General features: G+C 39.7%; 1 protein-coding gene across 7 annotated transcripts in view; it reads left to right on the top strand.

Annotated features, from left to right (window-relative positions):
- The window catches only part of Slc16a7 (solute carrier family 16 (monocarboxylic acid transporters), member 7), a 170,317-nt gene that overhangs the window by 30,337 nt on the left and 118,523 nt on the right, over positions 1 to 21,457 (top strand). For 3 of the 7 annotated variants that reach the window (XM_006513406.4, XM_006513410.4, XM_006513408.4), the window contains 2 exons: positions 17,400 to 17,469; positions 20,017 to 20,111. The exons of 1 other annotated variant lie outside the window; for it this stretch is intronic. The gene's annotated coding sequence lies outside the window, so the exon portion shown is untranslated. The remainder of the gene's footprint in view (positions 1 to 17,399; positions 17,470 to 20,016; positions 20,112 to 21,457) is intronic. 3 more of the 7 variants (XM_030244968.1, XM_006513409.4, XM_030244969.1) reach the window with 1 other exon arrangement.

The following is a 21,457-nucleotide window of genomic DNA, read 5'->3' as shown; positions in this document are numbered from 1 at the left end:
TGGCCAGCTCATCCCGGGACTTAAGCGGAGGCCCAGCATCGGGGGTCTTATAGTTCCTACTTGGTGGATGAGTAAATATCTGGAATTCATTACAAATATCTAGATGATGTCTTTGGTGGTCTTGCTTAACACCATCTCCATCCTGTATTCAGTGCAAGCCTAGGGTTAAGTTAGGCTGGAGGGCAGTTAGATCATAGTATGCAAGGAAGCACTTCACTTAAATACCACACACACACACACACACACACACACACACACACACACACACACACACACACACATTGATCCTGCTCCTTCTGGATGTCCCTCTGCACCCTAAAGTTTAGCCTAGATACCTAGTCCAGCGCTATGTCTCTCCACTAGAATCCCTTAGCATCTTCCCAGTTGTGAAGGGCATGCGTGTTTCTTAGATTTCTGAACAGCTGCTGTGGATAAGCTTGTTCCTGTCTAAGATCAGGAATAATCTATCTGGGAGAACAGGGCTTTTCTCTTTTCTCTGGAAGTTACCAGGGAGGACACTCAGCAGCGAGTCCCTATTTCCTATGATGAGTAAGCACTTACTCCAGGACTCTGAGTAGCTAAGTGAAAACGTCTTGGACAGAGAACTGTTGGGAAGACTGCTGTGAGCCCAGGGGAGATAGACTGAGACTGGCATTTGGGAGAGACCAGGCTTATTTCTGTTACCTTACCGGGAGAACTGGTTGCTGCTATTGACAGTACACCCGACTCACAGGCGCTCACTGCATCGAAGTAGGCTAGTAAGTGTGGTGTGCACCTTGGGGTGAATATGGCAGAATTTATAAATACATTTTCCCAGTTCTGATAAAAGCCATGCAGTCCGAAAATGTGTTGCAACTTTATTATACAAAATCAGTCTGTCTACATCAACTTTGGGAGGCTCTGGTCTCGTTTGTGTTCCTTGGATGTGAAGGAAGCTGAGCACTCACGGGGTGGTGGTTTTACACTGCAGCTACAAAGCTCACAGGCTTTCACACATTGGTTAATGCAAGATCCCAGAGCTACATCATATTGTATGTTGCCCACAGTGGAATAAAAAGAGTGATGATGTTGCTCTCCCACAGGCTGCTTCCAACCCTGAAACTCCACTTGCCTTGTGTTCAGTGATGTGCTAGCAGCCTGTGTCCCTGTATTTTTGTGTCACTATAAGATCGGCACAATCTGATTACAACAAATTAAACTGCTCAGTTCGATGAAGCACACACTCCTGCCAGGTGGTGAACTTGATTTGTACTTCACATTCAGTATCCTTCCATGGCAGATAATGACATCACACAGAAAGCACACTTAGCCTGGTCCCTTAATTTGCCAAGAGTCACACACTTAGGGTCACCTGATTCCATACTTGCCAACCCCAGGTTTGTGCTGTTCTATAATGCCTCAGAGCTGCATGTGGACGGCCTTAAAGGATAGGCACAGCACCTTCAACTGGTGACACTGCACAGACAAGAACAACTTGTGATTTGACTATACCTGTGCAGTGAATGCCCTGGGGTCCCAACACACGTATTCCTCATCTTCATAAAGACAAAGAATTCAAAGATATTCATAGTAGGGGATTAGAGAGACTTTACACAATGTTCATGTATTAGGGAGAGGGGTCATGGGGGTGGATCCAGCAGTGTAGGGAACTGTCTTTCAAGACAGTACAACAAGTGGGAATTGTCATTGGAAGGAAACAGAAAAATGTGACAGGATTCTTTTTTTCAATCTTTTTTTTGGGGGGGGTGTTTTCTTATGTTATCCCTTTTCCCGGTTGCCCTCTGGAAACCCTCTATCCTGCCCTCCTTCCTCATGCTTCTATGAGAATCTTCCTCACCCACCCACCCAGTCCTGCCTCACCGCCCTAGCCTTCCCCTACACTGGGGCATTGATCCTTCATATGACCAAGGGCCTCTCCTCCCATTGATGCCAGGTAAGGTAATCCTTTGCTACAATGTGGCTGGAGCCATGAATCCCTCCATGTGTACTCCTTAGGTGATGGTGTAGACCCTGGGAGGTTGGTTGATATTATTGTTCTTCCTATGGGGTTGCAAACCACTTCAGCTCCTTCAAGAATGGCCAGGGTGATAAGACAGCTTGATGTATTTAGGAGGTGTGGCGGACATGATCTCTCTTCCTTCCTACCTTTCTTTTACCTTTATTTTTTTGTATCCTCCTCCCTCCATTGCTGCCTTCCTTTTCCTCCTCCTTCAGAAATGTGCCTAGATAGAGACTAGACTGAGGGAAGGCACCCACCCGGGGTCCAATGAAGGTTTATTTCTCACCTCCTGTGATTTCTGCATCCCATGGATCTGACACCCTTAGAACAAACCAGCCCCTTCAGAACTCCTTCCACTAGCATTAGAGAAAACTGCAGAGTGCCACCATAGTTCTTCCCCAGAGGCCTAAGGCTAGAATATCCTCTGCCCATTATTGATTACTATCGTGGAGTCGTTAGCTCTTGCCATTAGAACAATGCTCACGCTAAAGGTGTTACAGCCGGATGTATGCACTCCAGATTCTCATTACAGGCTGCTGACCTCTCCCTATAAATCTGAGCTCGAACTTACCAGCTTTCTCCTTGTTGTCCCTAATTGGAAAGTTCTCTGCTCTATACAGGTACAAAATGTACGATCAAAGCTTGAATTTCTGCCCCTTATTAACATTGCCTTTGTGACTTATTCCCTCAATTCCCTTTCCATTGGAAATCTAGCTGAAACACATTGCTCAGCTTTGAATACAAGTGAGCTTAGGTAGAGCCCATTACATACGAAAGTGTCCACTAATCAGGAGCAGTGAGACGCCGGCAGCTAGAGAATGTTAAAATGGCCTTTAATAATTAATTACTCACATGCTATTTTTTTACTGAATAACCCAGAAAAAAATTATGAAAATTTCAGCAGTTGGAAACTTCTTTTAGTGTTTAAAAAAAAAACCAAGTACCAAGCATATAACATTGTGTGAAGGGTCTGTAGGAGGTCTGTAATAATTTCATGGTACTTGTCCTTCAGATGGACTCTATGGGACAAAGATGAATGTGTGTCTATAGGAGGAAGAGTGGACGTTTCTGACTTTCCTCATCTATCAGGAGAAAGTATTTCCTGGATTTAATCTTTTGGATTTCTCACTAAAGTCCTATGTCCATGCTAGAATATTTTCCAGGACGATATTGTGATATCCCCTTAGTTAGTTCTTAGAAGAACTAACTGTGCCCTGTACTCAGGAGCTCTTTAACAGTGACATGTCCCTGTCCTGGGTCTTCACATATGACTTAATCAGAATTAATATAATTCAGTGACGCTCATCTTAAGTGCACATTTACACATGTTGGTATATGCACACATTTAAATACTTCTACCACTTGATTCATTTAAATAGCATTTTAATAGAGTTGTTTGGGATATTCTAAATGAGTTTTATTCTCCCAAGAGTCTTTATCTCCTTATATTAAGAGATATTGAAGCAATTTCAAAGAAGAGGATCTTGACCTGCATGATCTAATCAGATGGAGTAATCACAAGTTTGAAATGAAGATATGTGCATAATTACTGTATAAAATTAAAATGACCACTCAGATACGTTTCTGTGGCACGTATGTGCTCAACTTCCTACAGATACTACATTCGAGTTTTTAGGTAACCTGTGAAGTTTTATATCTGAGGAAGAAGACACTGACTTTTAGTGGTTACTTTGGGTTTTTATAATCACACAACCAGCTCATCAATGGTTGGCCCAGAAATGCAGGTCAGACTCTTAAAAATTTCTATATGTAACTGTTTCCAACCTGGCAAGCATAGGTAAAATCCTCATGTTTATGTGATGAACATTTTTAAGGATCTATAAAAGACCAATAGAACCCATATTACTTGTGTTGATCAATAATTAACACATAAAAAGTATTACTGGGTATACTAGACAGCACCTATTACTTATGTAAATATCACACTATAAGACTACCATGGTATCTTCAATGGTCTTCATGGGTTTCTGTTCTGTTTTGTTATCATCTGGGATGTTCAATACCTAGGTTGCTGGACCCGATATGAGTTACACTAATTAATTTAATTTTAGTATCAAATACTAATGTACTCAACTGCCCTTCTAGCCAGTTTCTCTCATTGTGACGTATCCACTCAGGAGGATACATGTGGCAAATTTTGTAACCCTTCCCCCCTTTGTTTTTCTTACTTGGCTTTAACTGGAATGATTCTCTTAAAAATGTTTACCTATTTCGTAAAGATTCTCAGTCATTTCAACATCTGGTTAAGGGGTTGAGGGCTCATTTCCCACAATTCTCTTGGCTTTATTACTCTCTGAATTATCCAGGGTTCTCTAGAAACGTGCACACCACAGAATGACTTTATATTAAAGGGAGTGTGTTAGATTGGCTCGTAGAATACTGTATGGGTGGTCTAGTATGGGCTGCTGTCACTCTGCAGAGGCTGTGCACTAAGGTTGGGTGCTTTAGCAGTCCAAGTCTGGTGCTGAAGACTTGACTTGACAGCAGGACTCTTGGAGCAGCCCTGGTTCTTCAATATGCAGGGGGAGATTGAAGTTGGTTCTGGCATCAGTGGAGGGAGGCACAGGCATAGGGCAGATGAACTTGAAACCAGCAAGAAGGCACTCTCCAGCAAGATACAAAACAGCAAGCAGGCAAAGAAACCGACATTTTCCCCTCCTTCTGCATCTCTCAGCCACCACTGGGAGTGCCAGTTCCATTCTGGGTGGATGATCTCACAGCCCCTCAAGGGCACCCAGAGGCTCATCTCTTAGTTGATTCTGGATCTAGTCAAGTTGACAACCAAGATCATTCATCATGATGTCTTTGCTCTTTCCTGGAGACATTAAATTTTAGTGTGTCCCATCAAGTTTCCGTTTGCCACAAAACAGTGTACAGTGTGTTGTCTTAGTCCTGACATAATCTTCCCCTGTCTAAAGTTCTTACTTTAAAAAGATACGCAGAGCACAATCATTATCTTTGGGACAGAGAGCATATAATCAAAGGGACTAAAGCAAAACAAAACAGCTGTTTCCAGCCCCCTGGCACCAAGTGTGAAGACCTCCTACTTCAATGGGCTCTGCAGTTCTCAGCCTACATGACGTAGACATTGCACAATTTGACTCAGTTTTGGCTCACAGTTTACTATCTCGGTCCATGAGAGGACCACACCTTCACACACCACAACTGGGATTCTCCAGATTTTCTACTAATTCTGTCAAACTTCTTTGAAAATCAAGCATTCTCAGGACTCCCTCTCACATTCGGGAGTTCCCTAGATAAGCTCCCCAGACTTGAACAGCCATTTCACTGTTGCAAAAGGACAAAGATCAAAATGGCCACCCGAAGAGGTGCATCCAGAGAAGCCGGTGGGTGTGAAGTCAGAGAGACTTACCCTCTACCTGCTGTTCACAAACTTCCCAGGAGTTGCTGTGACGTTTGCTGTTTGCTTCTTGCTTTGTTCCTGATTTAAGCAAGTGAAGGAAACTCAAGGGTATTGCTGGGGGAAGGTAGAGGCACCCCTTCAGTAAGCTGATTAGAAAGGATCTCTGATTTCTTTCTCTCTTTTCCACGTTTGAGTTGGAGGAGGAACACACTTCACGATGACAACTTATGTGTTTTCACTTAAAAATTTGCAAACGTCCCTATCATGTTGTTCACAAGGTAAACTTACCTTGTACTTTTTGCACACTGAGAGAAAAAGTTCAAATTTAACTTTTCTGAACAGTGTGATAATTTTTGCTTGCTACAAGAAACTAAATGACTGGTGTTCTGAAAAAAAGTGAGTGTTTTTTTTTTTTCCAAAAATACTCTTAGATTCTGTCTTCCCAAATATCAAGAGGACCCATGCCACTGCCGACTGCTAAATCCATTTATCACGCTGAGGGTTGGAGATTGTTTAGGATCACTTTCGATGACCGCCCCTCCCCCTTTACCATTTGATTGACAGATATAATGAAAGTGGCTGGCAGCCCCTATCAAAACCAAGAGATGACACGTATTAACAAGCGAAAATAGCTACCGTTCGTCTAAGCAACCGCAAAAAGAGCCCGAAGTTCTTTCCAAGTTTCTTTTCCAAGACATTACACAAAAATATAACATAAATATACTTTGGTCTTAAGCCAAAATTTCCTCAACAAGCTAGTAGCTCATACATACTATTTGAAACCACCTCGTTTTCAGCTTTAATTTCCCTAGACATTTGAGGCACGACGGCTATTAGCACATGTACGCACTAGAGGGAACTTGGTGGGGAAGCACATGGAATGTGACTGTGGAGGCAGCCATCTTCCATTTCTGCCCCAGAGGCCTCTCACACCGCTGAAGGAAGCATCTCTCCTTATTATTCCTACGTGCCTTTCTAATAAATTTTAAATTCAGGAATCCATTTAATTTGTCTATTGTGTTGGCAGAGCAGGTGTGTGTTTAGCAGCTGCCAAGTTTTCTAGGTAATTATTATTCATATTTAGCACTCTTTTACCTAGGCATTCGGAAACTTCCCTGAGAAGCATTTTCTCCAACAGAGATAGTGTGCCCAACAATACACAGCCCCCGCCTTGTGGGACATAGTAAACCTGCATCCATAAGTGAATAGTTTCAGTTATTCTAAACCTATAATCACACAGTAATTTTGAGGTGCATTTTTACATTTTGCCAGCATAAAAACAAATTAGTCTGTTGTGCTTTTTTGATTAGAAAATACTGCCTTTGCAATGCTCCTACTTTTATATTTGAGACAATCATTTTGTGTACAGTTTTTCTTTTTTTTTTTTCCCTTTTTTGATTTGGGGAGACTATCTCAGTACTAGTGGAGATTCACATGCTCTTCTGAAGCTCAGACCTTAGTGAAACATGGTTGGTTATGCATTCCAGTGTGCAGTGTGGGTAAGACTTGCTATAGACAGTGTTTGTGGACCTTTTCTGGATATCATTAATATGGAAATTTTCCTTTGGTGGGAGAATGTGTAATGGCAGCCTGACTCCCCCACTGTGAGATCTGACTGCTTCGTGGACCCAGGAATAATGATGCACAGCCCCAAACTGCAGATTTTACCTAATGTTGTTTATATAATATAACCTAATGTTGTTTATATAATATAACCTAATGTTGTTTATATAATATAACCTAATGTTTATATAATATAATAATATTGCTTAAAATGATATATATATATATATTTTCTTAAAAGAAAACATGTATCTATATATCTATATAAAATATATTTATAATGTAAACATATTGTGTAATTAATGAAATATAATTTACTGTATAAAATATTTTATATAATATGTATATTGTATATTATAGTTATATTAGAGTCACATATTTATTATATATTATACATTATACTTGTATATATACATATATACATACACATACACATACACATACACATACACATACACATACACATACACATACACATATACATATACATATATACTGAGGCCAGTCAAGACAACCCAGCTAGGAGACAGGATCCAAAGGCAGGAAACACAGTCCTAGATAGCCCCTACTCCAGTTGTTAGGGTATCCACATTAAGACCAAACTGCACATCTTCTGCAAAAGTGTAGGGGTCTAGGCCCAGCCCCTGCATGCTCTTTGGCTGGTGGTTCAGTCTCTGTGAGCCTACATGGTCCCAGATTACTTGACTCTGCAGATCTTCTTATGGTGTTCTTGACCCTTCTGTCTAGCTCAATCTTATCCCCCACTTTTCCCCAAGAATCTTTGAGCTCTGCCTGATGTTAGACTGCTGGTCTCTGCATCTGTTTCCAATCAATGCTGGATGAAGTCTCTCAGGAGACAGTTATAGTAGGTTCCTGTGTGCAAGCATAGTGGAATATTATTAACAGTGTCAAATGTTGGCTCTCCCCCATGGGATGTGTCTCAAGTTGGGCCAGTCATTGGTAGGCCATTCTTTCCATCTCTGCTCCATCTTTATCCCTGCACATCTAGTAAAAGCAGGGTAAACTCTGGATTGAGGTTTTCTGGGTGGCTTCATATCCCCCTTTATCCCCTGGAAGTCCTCCCTGGCTACAGGAGGTGTCCACTTCAGTCTCCATATCTCCAGCTGCTAGGAGTCTTATCTAGGGTCACCCCCATAGACTGCTGGGCACCTTCCCCATCTCAGGTCTTTGGTTAGTCCCAGAGATGCCCCCACCTATTACTTTCTCTCTCCCACCCCCTCTTTCTTCACACCTGATCCCCAGCCCCTTTTCCCTCCCTGCCCCCTTTCCCACCCAGTTCCCCCCTCCATCCACCTCATTTTCTGTTTATATTTATATCGCATACTTTGGTGTTTAGTATTAATCCTTATGCCAAGTATGCACTCTTGGTCTTTTGGCTTCATTGGCTCCTCCTCTTTCATTTTATTAAAAAAGATATTACAATTTTATTATTTTATTTTTCATATCTATTTTCTTTCTTTTTTGTCTCAATAGTGATTTTGAACAAATTAAAATATAACATGCGACAAAAACCATCTTGTCAAAGTTGTATAAGGAAAACCATCAGAAGGCGAGGAGAGCTAAGGGAAGGGATGAGGATGAGACACACTTGTTCAGACACCTAGGTGTCCCATAAGGACTAAACTAGAAGCTGTCCTACAAATGCGGAGGACCTGGTGGAAACCCGTGCAGGACCTGTACTTGCTGCTTCGGTCTCCCTGAGTTCAAGTGAGCTTTGCTCAGTTGATTTAGAGGGAAGGTTTCCCCACTGCGCTCCTCCCTCCCCTCTGCCTTTCAATCTTTCTTCTTCCTCTTCTTCAGGGTTCCCTGAACCCTGAGAGGAAGAATTTGGTGCAGACAGTTCCATTAGAGCCGTGTGTTCCTAGGTCTCTCTCTCTTTGTATAATGTCTGCCTGTGGGTCTCTGATTTTGTTCCTATGTGCTTCAGTACGAAACCTCTTGAATGGCTGATTAAGATACTGGTCTATAAGTATAGCAGAATATAATTAGGGGTCATTTTATGGTTTCTTTTACTTTTTAGATCAGTAGTATTTGGTTTTAACTAGGTCTCTGAGCTATCTAGTCTCTGGTTCTTGGTCACCCAAAGAGTGTCAGGTATGAGTTCCATCCCCTGGAGTACACCGTAAGGCACATGAGGACCTTGGGTGGTTGCTACCATAGACTCTGTGCCACTGTTGCACTGCATATCTGGTAGGCAGGACAGAGAGTTAATCAAAGGGCTTGCCTCTGGGTCAATGTTTACATTTCTCTTTTGGTAGCACACAGAGTGTGTTCCCATGTCAAAGACCCTAGAACATGTGGGTGAAGGCTCAATGTAGGCACCAGCTCTGCCGCTTGTGTTTAATGAATTGTATGGGCATTGTCTTCAGCAATGGGGCCCTAACGTCCTTTTGCTGAGAGCAACCCATTGTCTGGGCAACAGCCTGATGGTTTGAGGGCTTCCATGGGACCCCTTTGTCCAACAAATCAATTGGATGTGACTGTTCTGGTACTGGAAAGTTCATTTGGTGACAAGAAATAGCTAGTTAGACCTCTGTCTCCCTCCTTATTTCAAGACTTCATTGAGATTGCCTTCATATATTTTAGGAAGTTTCCACTGTGCTAGGTTTTCCTATTGCCCCTCAAATACCTTTCAGCTCTACTTAATTTTCTCCTTATTCCCTCTCTCAACCCTATCTCCCCTATCCTCTCCACTTGATCCTCCCATTCCTGTCCCCATCTATCCCCAGTCTACCCATAAAATCTATTTTCCCTTTCCAGGGAGATCTATGTGTTACCCCTAGTCCCTTCCTCTATGCCTAGTCTCTGAGTCTACAGTTATAGCTTGGTTATCATTGATTTAATGGCTAATATATGCATATAAATGAACACATGCCATATTTATTTTTCTGTACCTTATTTACTTCACTCAGGATTATTTTTTTTCTAGTTTCGTACATTCTTCTGCAAATTTTGTTGATTTTTTTTTAATATTTTTATTAGGCATTTTCCTCATTTACATTTCCAATGCTATCCCAAAAGTCCCCCATACCCTCCCCCCCTCCCCTACCCACCCACTCCCACTTTTTGGCCCTGGCGTTCCCTTGTATTTTATATCATTTCTTTTTAACATCCAAGCAATATTTCATTTTATAAGTGTATTACATTCTATTCATTCATGCTTCTGCTAATTAACATTTAGGTTGTTTCCAATTTCTGGCTGCCATGAACAGAGCAGCAACACACATGGTTGAACAGGTGTCTTTTCGCTAGGATGAAGCATCCGTGGGTATGTATGCCCAGTAGTATAGCTGGATCTTGAGGTAGATGGATGTCCATCTTTCTGAAGAAATGTCATACTAATTTCCATAGTGATTGTTCAAGTTTTACTCCCACCAGCAATGGTATAAGATGGAATATAAAAATTGTTTTGATTTGAATGACCCTCTTTAAGAATGGTTTTGTCCCTTCCTTTTCTCAGTACCTTTCCCTGTCCTTCATTGATCCCAGGCTGAAGAGATAGCCTTTCACAGTCTTTGTATAAGTTCTAGCATGCTTCCGAAGGCGTGTGCCACCACGCCCGGCGCCTTACTGCATTCATGTTTGTGACTCTGTCCCCCTGAAACAGTACCTGGTATATAGTCAAGCCACAGCAAATATCTATTGGGTGAATATTTGAAAAAATATAATGGATTAAAACCAAGTGTGATTCTTTGTTCAGAGGGCAGGGGTAGCCCAGGAGAGAAATCACAGCTCAAGGGTGACTCCTTGAACAAGTGCAAAGTTGCTGAGTCCGGGAGTATCTGAAAGGGAGCTGAGGAAAAACATGGAGTGTGCTTCAGAGAACTGGCACATCAGTGAATTAGGGCTGTGGTTACAGGGATCGAATCAGACAGCTCCCAGCATGCTTTGAATGATGTGGACACAATGGGCACAGTAAAGGATGCCAGAATTTAATTGAAAGGAATTTGTGGTGAGAGCTGGTAATAATTGGAAAAATAGGCACGAAGAAGTTAAGAGATTTATTTAGCTATTGTGAATTATTGATGAGTCATCAGTGCCCATATATGTTCAAAATAGGTTTGCATTGTCAAGTTTTCAATGGATAACATAGATTAATATAATTCACTAGAATGTGACATACATATAAATGAGTGATGTTGCCTCTCTTCTGTAGATCCTGCTCCCTGCCATAGGCCATGCTGCATGCTCTTGTGTGCAATACCTTTATTTATAGCAATGTAATTATTCACATCATACAGATGAGGAAACAGAGGGCTAGAAAGTTCAATCTACCTTTTTTTTTTTTTGTCAAAGAACTTTAAATATCAAACCTGGCATTAAATTTATTCTAATTGAATAGGAAACCTGAGCTTCACTGTACCATGACTCTGAGTCTCTATGAGTGCGTGCTAGTTTTCTGCTGGAGGTTAAAATTATTTAAATATGTGTCAACTTATTTCTGTTTACGCCCTTTGTTCCTTTTTCACCATTGAAATTCTGGACACTGTGAGAGGTATTATGGCTATAACATATCCATGTGACTCGTGTGTGTGTGTGTGTGTGTGTGTGTGTGTGTGTGTGCACATGTGTGAGTGTGTGTATGTCTATGGATATGTTTGTGTATGTATGTGTTTATACATATGTATGTGTGTATATGCATGTGTACATGTATGTGTGCATGTGTGTGTACTGAAAAATATGGAATTAGAGATATAGATAGTCATGTATTAACAATGTTAGTGAGTGCTTTAAGGAAAACAGTAGCATCATTCCTTAAGTAGATTACAGAGAAACATTCTCAGGTGCTTTCTTCACTGTGGCTAAGAGTAATTAGATTTACAATGTAACTTACTGTAACCTAAGAGGATGCTTAAAATAGCTTTAGCGAAGTGGTACTGCACAAGTGTAATCAAGCCCAGAAATTCGAACGCATCAGCCTCTCGACAGCCTTTTCACTGTGCAGATGGGTTTGTGGTGAAATTTAGAATTGTTAGAGAAAAGTGTGACATCAAAACAGTCTTTGAAAGCTGAATAAATGTCATAGCTACTCCAGCGAGAGATGCAGACAGTGCAGTTATCAAGATGACCTACATCAGCTCTCAAAGAAGGATGAATATCCACAGTGATGACGCCTCTACTACCTTTTAGAGAGCAACATGCCTCCCAATTCAATTCATGAAGGGATATTATGCTGAAAATATGAGTAGAGCATTACCTAAGTAGGAATACTGACCTTCGGATATTGATATTTGACATAAAATTTTTACTAAGATAGGAAAATATTTCTTTTAAGACAAACAAAAACTGCACACACACACCAAAGAAAACAGCAAAATGTGAATTTTTATCAGTTTTTAACACCGAGAAACTGGCCTTTTAAGGCTTGTTTTATAATATAAATACCTAGTTTTTAAGAAATATTGGGACTGTAGAAGACACAATGGCCTGTTTGTGTGATGCTTATCTACTTTCACCTAGATACATGCCAGGCGTAGTTTGACTTTTTGACTCCTTTCTTGTCTAAAATATCTTCATAGGCAACAGAACCCAGCAATTTCCCAACAGGTAGATATACTTATGGTCAATGGTGAACTTCAAAAGCCTGAGACTGAGTTTCTGGGCCATCATGGAACAGCTAATATGCTTTCATAGCGTGTAAATATGTGTGAAAGGAAAGGAAAGGAAAGGAAGAATTAAAGCCAACGTCCTTTATGGACTCTGTCAGGCATGCTCAACCTTTAACCCTGGGAGTCAACAGTACCATTTGAGTTCACATTTGAGAACTTTGTAGTTGAGCTACAAAAGATAAGAAATTATGTAAAACCTCATAGCATTTAGAGCCAGTTCAGGCGGCTGTGTTTGATCACATTCACAGCTGGGGTATTTGCAACTTTAGCGTGAGGCTTCCCTCTCATTGCCTTCCCTGCAAAGTTCTTATCCGCTGAGTAAGTCTCCCAATCCTCCTTTTAAAAGCCACTCTGGAGTGCCATGCTCATAGGAGGGAAACTTCAAACTTTGCTTTAAGGAATAGATAGGAGCCCACTTACTTGAAAAAAAATGGACATTTATTGTCTCTTTTAAATTGGACCTCACACACTAAGATGGAGAAGACTCAAAGCTGTGAGATAACATGAAAGAGGTGTGGGGTGAAATTAGGGCATTTAGTAGAAGCAAAGCGATGCTGTCTCCATGATCCTTTGTTTCCTGCTTTGGTATTTGTGATTAGTAGAGTGGGGGTGAGTCGGTGACAAAGATAAAATGATGGAGTGGCTTTAGAACGGTAGCATGGTGGAGGTAGAATCAGCTTTGCTGGTACTAGTAAAGGGAGGGCATCTGAAGACCTTGAGGGAGGGACCAGGGCAAAAATGACATCCAACACAGACAGTAGAAAGCCAGAGGATTATGCCCAGCTATGAGAAACTACAGAGTCTGGTGATGGAAAGAGTTCCAGGAAGCTGCCAGGACTTTAAAGAACAAGGCTCTCAGATATCTCATGTCCAAGGGCTGAAACAGTGCCCACTGGAAGCTTAACATTTATACCGTGGAGCTGAGTGGTCCAAGAGTCTGTCAGCATGCAAGGTCTATTTAAGAGTTGTGAAACAAGCAGCCACTGCCTGCTCTTGGTTGCTGGGACCTGCTGCAGCTCCTCACTACTGCTAGAAACCTGGAATTGCAATGCCTTCTACATGCTAGGACTGCCCATGGTTCAAGCCCAGTCTGGGAGCTCCCAATATAAGTGTCATGAACCATTAGTCTCTGGCTTTTAAAATCTAGAGCAAAGGGGTTCCTAACTCATAGATTAGAACTTTGAGCTTGTGACTCTACAAGTCCTGTGCTTAGACCTTGGGCATTGTAAGCCTGGGATTGCTGGCAGTTCCTACATATCCACTATTCCTATTTAGACAGAGCAAAAGGACCTTGTGTTCAATTGGTTGGCACCAAAATTGGAATTATGCTGAGTTTTCTGTTAAATTCCTGAATGTGTGGAGAAGAGAAGGCAAGAGACTGGGAGTTGGCTATTAATTTGGAAGAAGTGTCAAGGACCTAGCCAATATCAAGGAGATCCTAGAATGAGATTGATAGAAGAGACATTAAAGACTGTATCAACAGCAGGAATCTATAGATTAGACGTACGGTATCAATGTTGAAGGCTTCAGTAACAGAGGTAGTCAAAGTCGCCATGAAGTTCAAGCTGGAAATGAATTATTTTAGAAAGAAGAGAATAGCGACAGGCAGAGGTCATGATATATTTTTTTTTGATGAAGTTACTGATTGCAGTCTGTGAGTATTGATTGCCATCATTAATTATGAGAGTATTTGGGGGTGGTGAAAAATGGATTTTGAAGACATGATCTAAAAGAAGATAGATGAGTCTTAGTGTTTAGGGTGAAGTGGCTTTAAAATGAATCTCAGTGAAGATGGATCTCTTCTCAGGAAAGAGAAGAGATAAAAATACAATGGCCACAGAAAAAGTCCATGGAGCCTTTTCATGTGCTACACCAGACCTGAATGGATGGAGAAAAGAAATATAACTCAGTCTTTGGAAGGGAAAATAGTTTGGCAACATTATAGAGTCCTGGTTGAAAAGGGTTGGTCTAATTGTTTCTAAGTGAAAGTCTACAGGGTGTAAAAGGCTGAGAAAGGCACCCAGAGTTGTGTGACAAAGTAGAGAGAGTGACCCAAACAGCAAATGCACAGGTGGATGAATAATAGGCTGAGAAATAGTATCATTGGAGGAAGGAGTTTATTTGGGTCATGAGATTAATATCCAGAGATGCATCATGGGACCTGAGGCCATCCTGGCTTTAGATGTGTAGCTGAGTGCATTTTCCTTTTTGTGTTGCAAATACAGCTGTCCCCTGGTTTAACACACACTTTCCTTTGTGGGACCTTGAGTGAATGACAGTTCTTGAGGCACTGGGCTTCTTTTACTCACTAATCAGTTCAGTAGGTCACTTGGATGAAATTAACTGGATTTATGCATCTAGTTTTGTGGGCTTGATTAATATTTGACTAATAGATTCTACCATGGACCTATGCGTGTGCTTATAATATTTTTATTTTTTGTATATAATATTTAAATATTTTTCAATGTTTTATTTCTGAAAGAGTTATACCCTATTAATTTAACATTTAGAATCTACATATCCCACTCCTTTTTACTTATTTGTAAGTCTCTTTGCTCTCAGTGCATTAATTGCTCTTGTTACATATCAAAACAATGTCCACTCAGCACTTTGGTAACTGTAAAACAAATTATCTTGCTGTATAGAATCACTTGTTCAGCTATCCATAAAAAGGAAGGTTTGCTTTTAAAGAGAATTCATGGCAGTCTTGACCGAATTCCTACAGAGAACTCAATAAGGTTTAGCATGAGTGAAGTCCACTCATGCATTTGTTTTGAATACATTTTGTGTTTGTTTAGGGATAGTATCCTTTAACTGTTTGTCTTTGTGGTCAGGATGAGACATCTCAAGAGTGGATCAGAAACTCTGGTCCTTAAAGCTCAACAACACCTTTGCTCCTCTGTCTCTGAAATGGGCGTGTTAGCCTTGGCAGAATGCTTGGAAGGATCGGAGCAGCCAATTTCACTTCTCAGTATTTCCTTCAGGTTATATTGAACAAAAATCCATCTCTCTGAAGTTCTAATCCAATTGCTTCAATTCTAGATCTCAGAATTACATTGAAAAGTTGAAAACTTCTTAGAACTGAGTTTCCCCCTATGAGAGTTCAATTTCTCTCATTTTTGCAGCCACCTTGGTTTTGAAACACAATCATGAATTTTTTTTTTCTTCTTCAAAATTTTCTTTTCCCAAGAACAGCAAGTGAATAAAAAGGCAAGAACAACCAGGCAAGCCCCTCAGCCAAGATCCTGGTGAGATTCAGAAGCCAGTGTACCTTCCCCTCCCTTCTGAGCTCAGCAGGGAGCTGGGAGCCATGGAGGATGTGCTCTCCTCCCAATCCTGCAGGGGACTTCAGAATGGAGCGGCTTTGGTTCAGGCTCAGTCCCACACCCCCTAGATGGAGTTCTTTGAGGTTTGTCCTTCAGAGCTTCGCATCACACTCCTGTAAAAACAATGTATATAAAGATTAGGGTGTTCAGTTGGGTTCAGAGAACAGAAGATGGATAGGGAGTCTGCTTCTACGTTCATCTCTGGATGGTTTTTCCCCACGGATCCCCCAACCCCAACCTCTCAGTGCTGTCTACACCCCTCACTTAGTAATATCACAACTCTGACTAGACAAGCTGACAAGGAGGGTGTTTGTAATGTATTTTGGCATTCTGGCTCTTAATGGTTATTATTATTATTATTATTATTATTATTATTATTATTATTATAGTAAAACAGCAAACAGATTCTATTTGCTTTCAGTGCCTGTAGACTTTTTTCATCTCAGACATAAATGGGAAGGTGGGGCATTTACATCCTTAGTTTAAAGATATGTGAATAAGATTCATTCATTAAACATTTTTTTCTGCTAATGCTTTGAGATTATCTTAAAAAGAAACAATTTGGAATAATGTTTTCTCTTTTTATTTTTATTCTAAGATAGTGGGTGGTCTTCTTTACCTCCTTATATATTAATATTTTAGTTGTCTTATATATATATATATATATATATATATATATATATATATATATATATATTTTACAAGTATTGTGCTAAGATACTTACCAAAGAATACAATAGAATTCCTTGGCCTTGACCCTGGACCTGGGTTCATTTGCAGCCACAGAAATGGCTCTGTAGTTGCAGGGCTTTTCTATTCTGCCTCCTGACTTTCAAAGGTCACCTCTGGTGACTGGATAACCTTACCACAGCAGGTTTGTTTCTGTGTGCTGAGATAGGATCTGCTGTCTCACAGCAGCCATTTAGCTGCAGAAGGAATGTTATTCTTCGACCTTGAACAGCGAGCGCCCTTGCATTCTCCCCCCTCGGGTTAGTCAGCTGCAAATCAGCTGACGTGACTTATGTTTTTGCCCTTGTCAGTAGTCACTCACTTTAAATTCTCCTTCCGTACTGTTCACCAGTTGCTTCCAAAACAAACATGTTTTGAGGGGCTCACGTGGAAAGAAAGAGGAGATTTAGAAGAAGGTGGTAGCTAGCTTTGCCGTTGTTTTGTCTCTATTATTAACACTAACTATCCAGATATTAATATTCTCTTCAAGGAAACTTTTGATAAGTCCTAATGACCACTGAAAATTCATAAGCATGGCCATGATTAGACAACACGCTCCTGACCTGAGGGGAGAAACTCTCTCCTAAGAGAATAGATTATCTTTCATTTCTGCTGAAATTCTGGGTGTGAATCTCGATCGCATTAAACATCTTCATTCACTCAGGTTTCTGGTACAGTCCTTTATCTTGAGCTGAGTTTGTTTGTTGTGTACATTAATGCGCGCAAAAGCTACATCTCCTACTGTTTTTTTCTTTATCATTTTCCAGATAACAGTGCACCATGTGTAAACGTGAATGCTGTACTCACCGAATTGCACCACACTTCATATGTTACTAGGTATGTAATGGTGCGTGCCCAACTGCACTGCTCTTTAAATGAACATGCGAGACTCTGTTAAAACATGTTCTCTTTATTAGTTAGAAAATCCTGAAATTCCTAAATCAAGCCATGAGAAAGGCTAGATATAAGTACATTGCAAAATGCTAAAGACTATTAAAATAGCAGGATGGAAATATCAGCTTTCTAAAATATATTGCTGTTCAGACCACCTGATCATGCTCTCCAAAATTATGGAATAAAAAAATATTGCTGAGCCTGCTGGTACATGTCTGTAATCTCAGTGCTTGGGAGGCTAAGGCAGGAGGATTACCATTAGTTGGAGACAAACTCTGGCTACATAAGTTCTATACCACTCACACCTACTTGTGTGATAGATTATACATAGCTTTCCACAGACACTAACATTCACGCTTGCCTTTTTTTCTCTTAATGTTTTTCTTTCCCTTTTTATTTGTGTTGATTTTTGAGTAGCTGTAGATCAAGTGAATTCTCTTACTTTATGGGCTTTTTAAAAGAAGAGCTTATACTTTAGGTACTGGTTTTATATTAATGGAATTCTAAAAATAAATAGATTTTAAACACATGAAAGTCTTATTAAACTCTCTGCATTCTAGACATGGGGTTTCAGAAGGTCGGACACACTAACATTCTTCAAGGTGAAGTTACTTGTAAGACCATGCCAAACAAAAAAGGGTTTATTTTTTAAACTACGTTTAAAAGATGTATTTGTTAGACATGATATTATAAATGTTAAACAAGTCTCATCAGCTCACAGACACATGAAATTCAGATCTATTTATGTTTCTTTAAAAAATTAAAATCAAGGACACATGTTAACACAAATGGAAAAAAATTTTATCGGCCTGCCTTCTTATGACAAAATAGTGTAAATTAAATGACATAGAATCTGAAGTTATGGATAAAAATCAGGAATTCCTTATTTTTAATTTTTAAAATACATTGAAAGTTGAGGTTATAGGAGAAAGAAAAAAGAAAACTTCCTTTTCTCACTCTCAATATTATTATTTTCCCTAAATATTAATTGTATTTTATCCCAATGAGGATGGCAATGTGGAAGAAAATACCTTTTAAGCTCGTAAAGCAAGAAGCATAAATATGTAGACATATTGGGGGATTGTAACAGACAATGCGAATAATCCATCATATCTATAAATGACATTAGTTTAAAGTGCACCTGTCCATAGCTGTCACTGAAAACAGAAAGCTAAGTGTAATAAGATTATAGCCTTAAATGTGTTTAATCAAATATGCAGGCTTTACTCAACCTAACATGATAATATGAGTAACTAGGTAAACTACATAGTAATATTCATTTTTAATTTCAACTGAGTTTATTGCCACAATGAGCATTTTGGATGACTTTTTTTTTTTTACTACATTAAGATAGTTGTGCATGAATAATCTGGTTGTTATTACCGTGGAACTTGCATCGCCAAGAGATTGCCTGTCTGAATCCCCTATGTTAGTCCGTAAACTCAAGCAGAGCCTCTGGCCAGACCAGCAGGACTTCAGGAGTCCATGCTAATTCTGTCTGCGCTTCTGTCTTTGCTCTCAGGAGATGATCCCGAAAACCTTACACCATGCTGTCCTGTTCTAGATATCTCATTCTTTTCAACCGCACCTTTAAAGTTGATTGTATCAGTTTAGAAACCAGGAAAACATCACGTTTTACATTCGGAAGTCTTATTTTTCAAATGAATAATCACTAGGCATCTTGTATTTATTCATTTATATAAAATAGTGCTTTTTTTCTGCTTTAGCAACAACTGTTACTAGTGTTAAGAATCATTTTATTATTATTTCATTACTAATTAGTATACTAGATATTTTCAAAATGTTAATTTAATTAACTAATAATCATGATTTGGTGGTAGGTACTATTGTCTTTTCTTTTACCCTTTCTTAGTTAAAGGGGATTAGAAATAGAAGTCAAAATTTTGTTACAAAATCTATAGAATCAAGGAATATAAATGATCAGATTTTAGTTATATTTCTTTGGTATTTCAGGAACATTTCATACTTTCCTTGTCTTACTGGAGCGTTGTTTTTAGTTTTTAGATTAATATCAGTGGAGTTAAATGTATTTTTAGAGGAATTTCAAGTTTTTTCAAACATACATGCATGTTCTTATATACATTATCACACAAAGAAAGATTACTTTTCATATCATTATTTTAAACATTATTAAAAATTTAAAAACCACTAGGTTGAAATGAATTTGTGACTTTTTGCAAAAAACATAATTTTTGTAAATTTTAGTTGGACAGAACACATAAGTGTATGCATTATAGTTAGAATACAGGGTCACTACTAATGATGTGTGCTCCTTGAGTTAACTGATCCTTCCATCTCTAATAAAGACTTAATTGATACTGCAGAATTTTAAAGAAAGCCAATAGTGATTACATCTAAGGCAAGAGCAAACTGCATGGTAGAACTCACTCAGACGTGGAGTTTGATACTTTCCTGTTAACACATACTGGAATATTTACATGGTTACCCTCTCTTCTTTGGTACCTCTAGGAGTCAAGCTTGGCATGTGGTGTTCTCCTGTGGAGACTTACACAAGGGTATCCAGGCACCGTGAACTCAGAACAGTACACCAGTAGAGCTATCTTGTGAGTTCTCCTGATGTGCAATGGTATTTCCGTCTGTCTGCTTGCCCCAACTCATGGCATTTGTTAAATAGGGACATTTTGACATGGATGAATCTGGACTTTAATCTTTAGCTTTGTCCTGTAAGCAGATTATGATTGTTGGGGAAGTTTATACTGCGTTATGTAGCTCTGACTGGATACACTTCCCTGGCATCTTGTGTCATTGCCACTGTTAAGAGCTGGAGCTCAGACTGTGGCTCCTGTTGTATGGTTTCAACCCTTGGTGTGGGTGCTTCCAGATTAAAATCTGTTCAAACACAGTATTTTCATCTATAAAGTGAGAACCTTGCCAAGTCCCTTCATTTTGACAATTACAAAAATGAGTCTAGTTTGTTTAAAGTGCAAAATTTGGAACAAATTTGACAAATCTTTGAAGCCAAGTAAACTTAACTATTATTGTGATTGTTGTACATATTCCATAAGCGTGTTCTATTGTCTAAAAAGGTTGGATATAGTAGTGTCCAAAATTTAGGACTGGCAGCTTTGGGGTGAATACATTTTAATGAAACTAAATAGTCTCATCAGCACAGTGTGATGTCATATAATTTTTTAAATGCCATGCTTTTAAGTCATTCTCTTTCTTGTTATCATCATTACAAGTATTAATTTATTAATTATTAACAGAGCACAATTAGCAGACTCGGCAATGCTTCATTTCATGGGAATTGTTTACCTTTCTGTCTTAGCCTCATTATCTTTAGAGTCTTTATGTTTGTGTTGATATCACTGTTCAAGCACGCAGAGACCTTGGCACCAGGAAAAGCCTGCACCATCTTCTAAGAAATGTTTCGAAAGTAAGGGAAACCTTCCTGAAATGTTGCTTCCCATCATGTTCTGTAAAAAGGACTTGTTAGATGGATGGGTAGAGATGTTCTTCATCTGGGAGTGGTGTTGGCTCTTTGGATAGAAAACAAACCTTTGATTAGCCTGTTAGAGCTCGCCCACAGAATCTACATCACAAGGTACATACTTTCATTTACCCAGCTAACATGAGTTGCATACATTTTAATCTTAATGGAGAAATGTCTCTCCAAGGCTTTCCAGGTATGGGGCTAAACCTCTAAGAACTTGAAGTGGCAGAGTTAGGCAGTGAGGTAAGATCTGTTTACTGCATCCAGCTACCCACACAGAGGCCAGTGGCTCCACACTGTGTGTGCCAAACAGTTTTTAATTGTGCATTACTCTTACAGAGCAGCCTGTCTGCGCCTGTCTTTTAACATCCCCCCGGCTTTCTATAAGGAAAACAAACAAAACACATTCTTTGCACAGACATCTGAAACACGAGAGGAGCCGCCGATTTAGATAAC

This window comes from Mus musculus, chromosome 10 (assembly GCF_000001635.26).
Source record: "Mus musculus strain C57BL/6J chromosome 10, GRCm38.p6 C57BL/6J".
Classification (NCBI taxonomy): domain Eukaryota; kingdom Metazoa; phylum Chordata; class Mammalia; order Rodentia; family Muridae; genus Mus; species Mus musculus.
The sequence above is the reverse complement of the archived record's forward strand: the minus strand, read 5'-3'. Positions and strand labels throughout refer to the sequence as shown.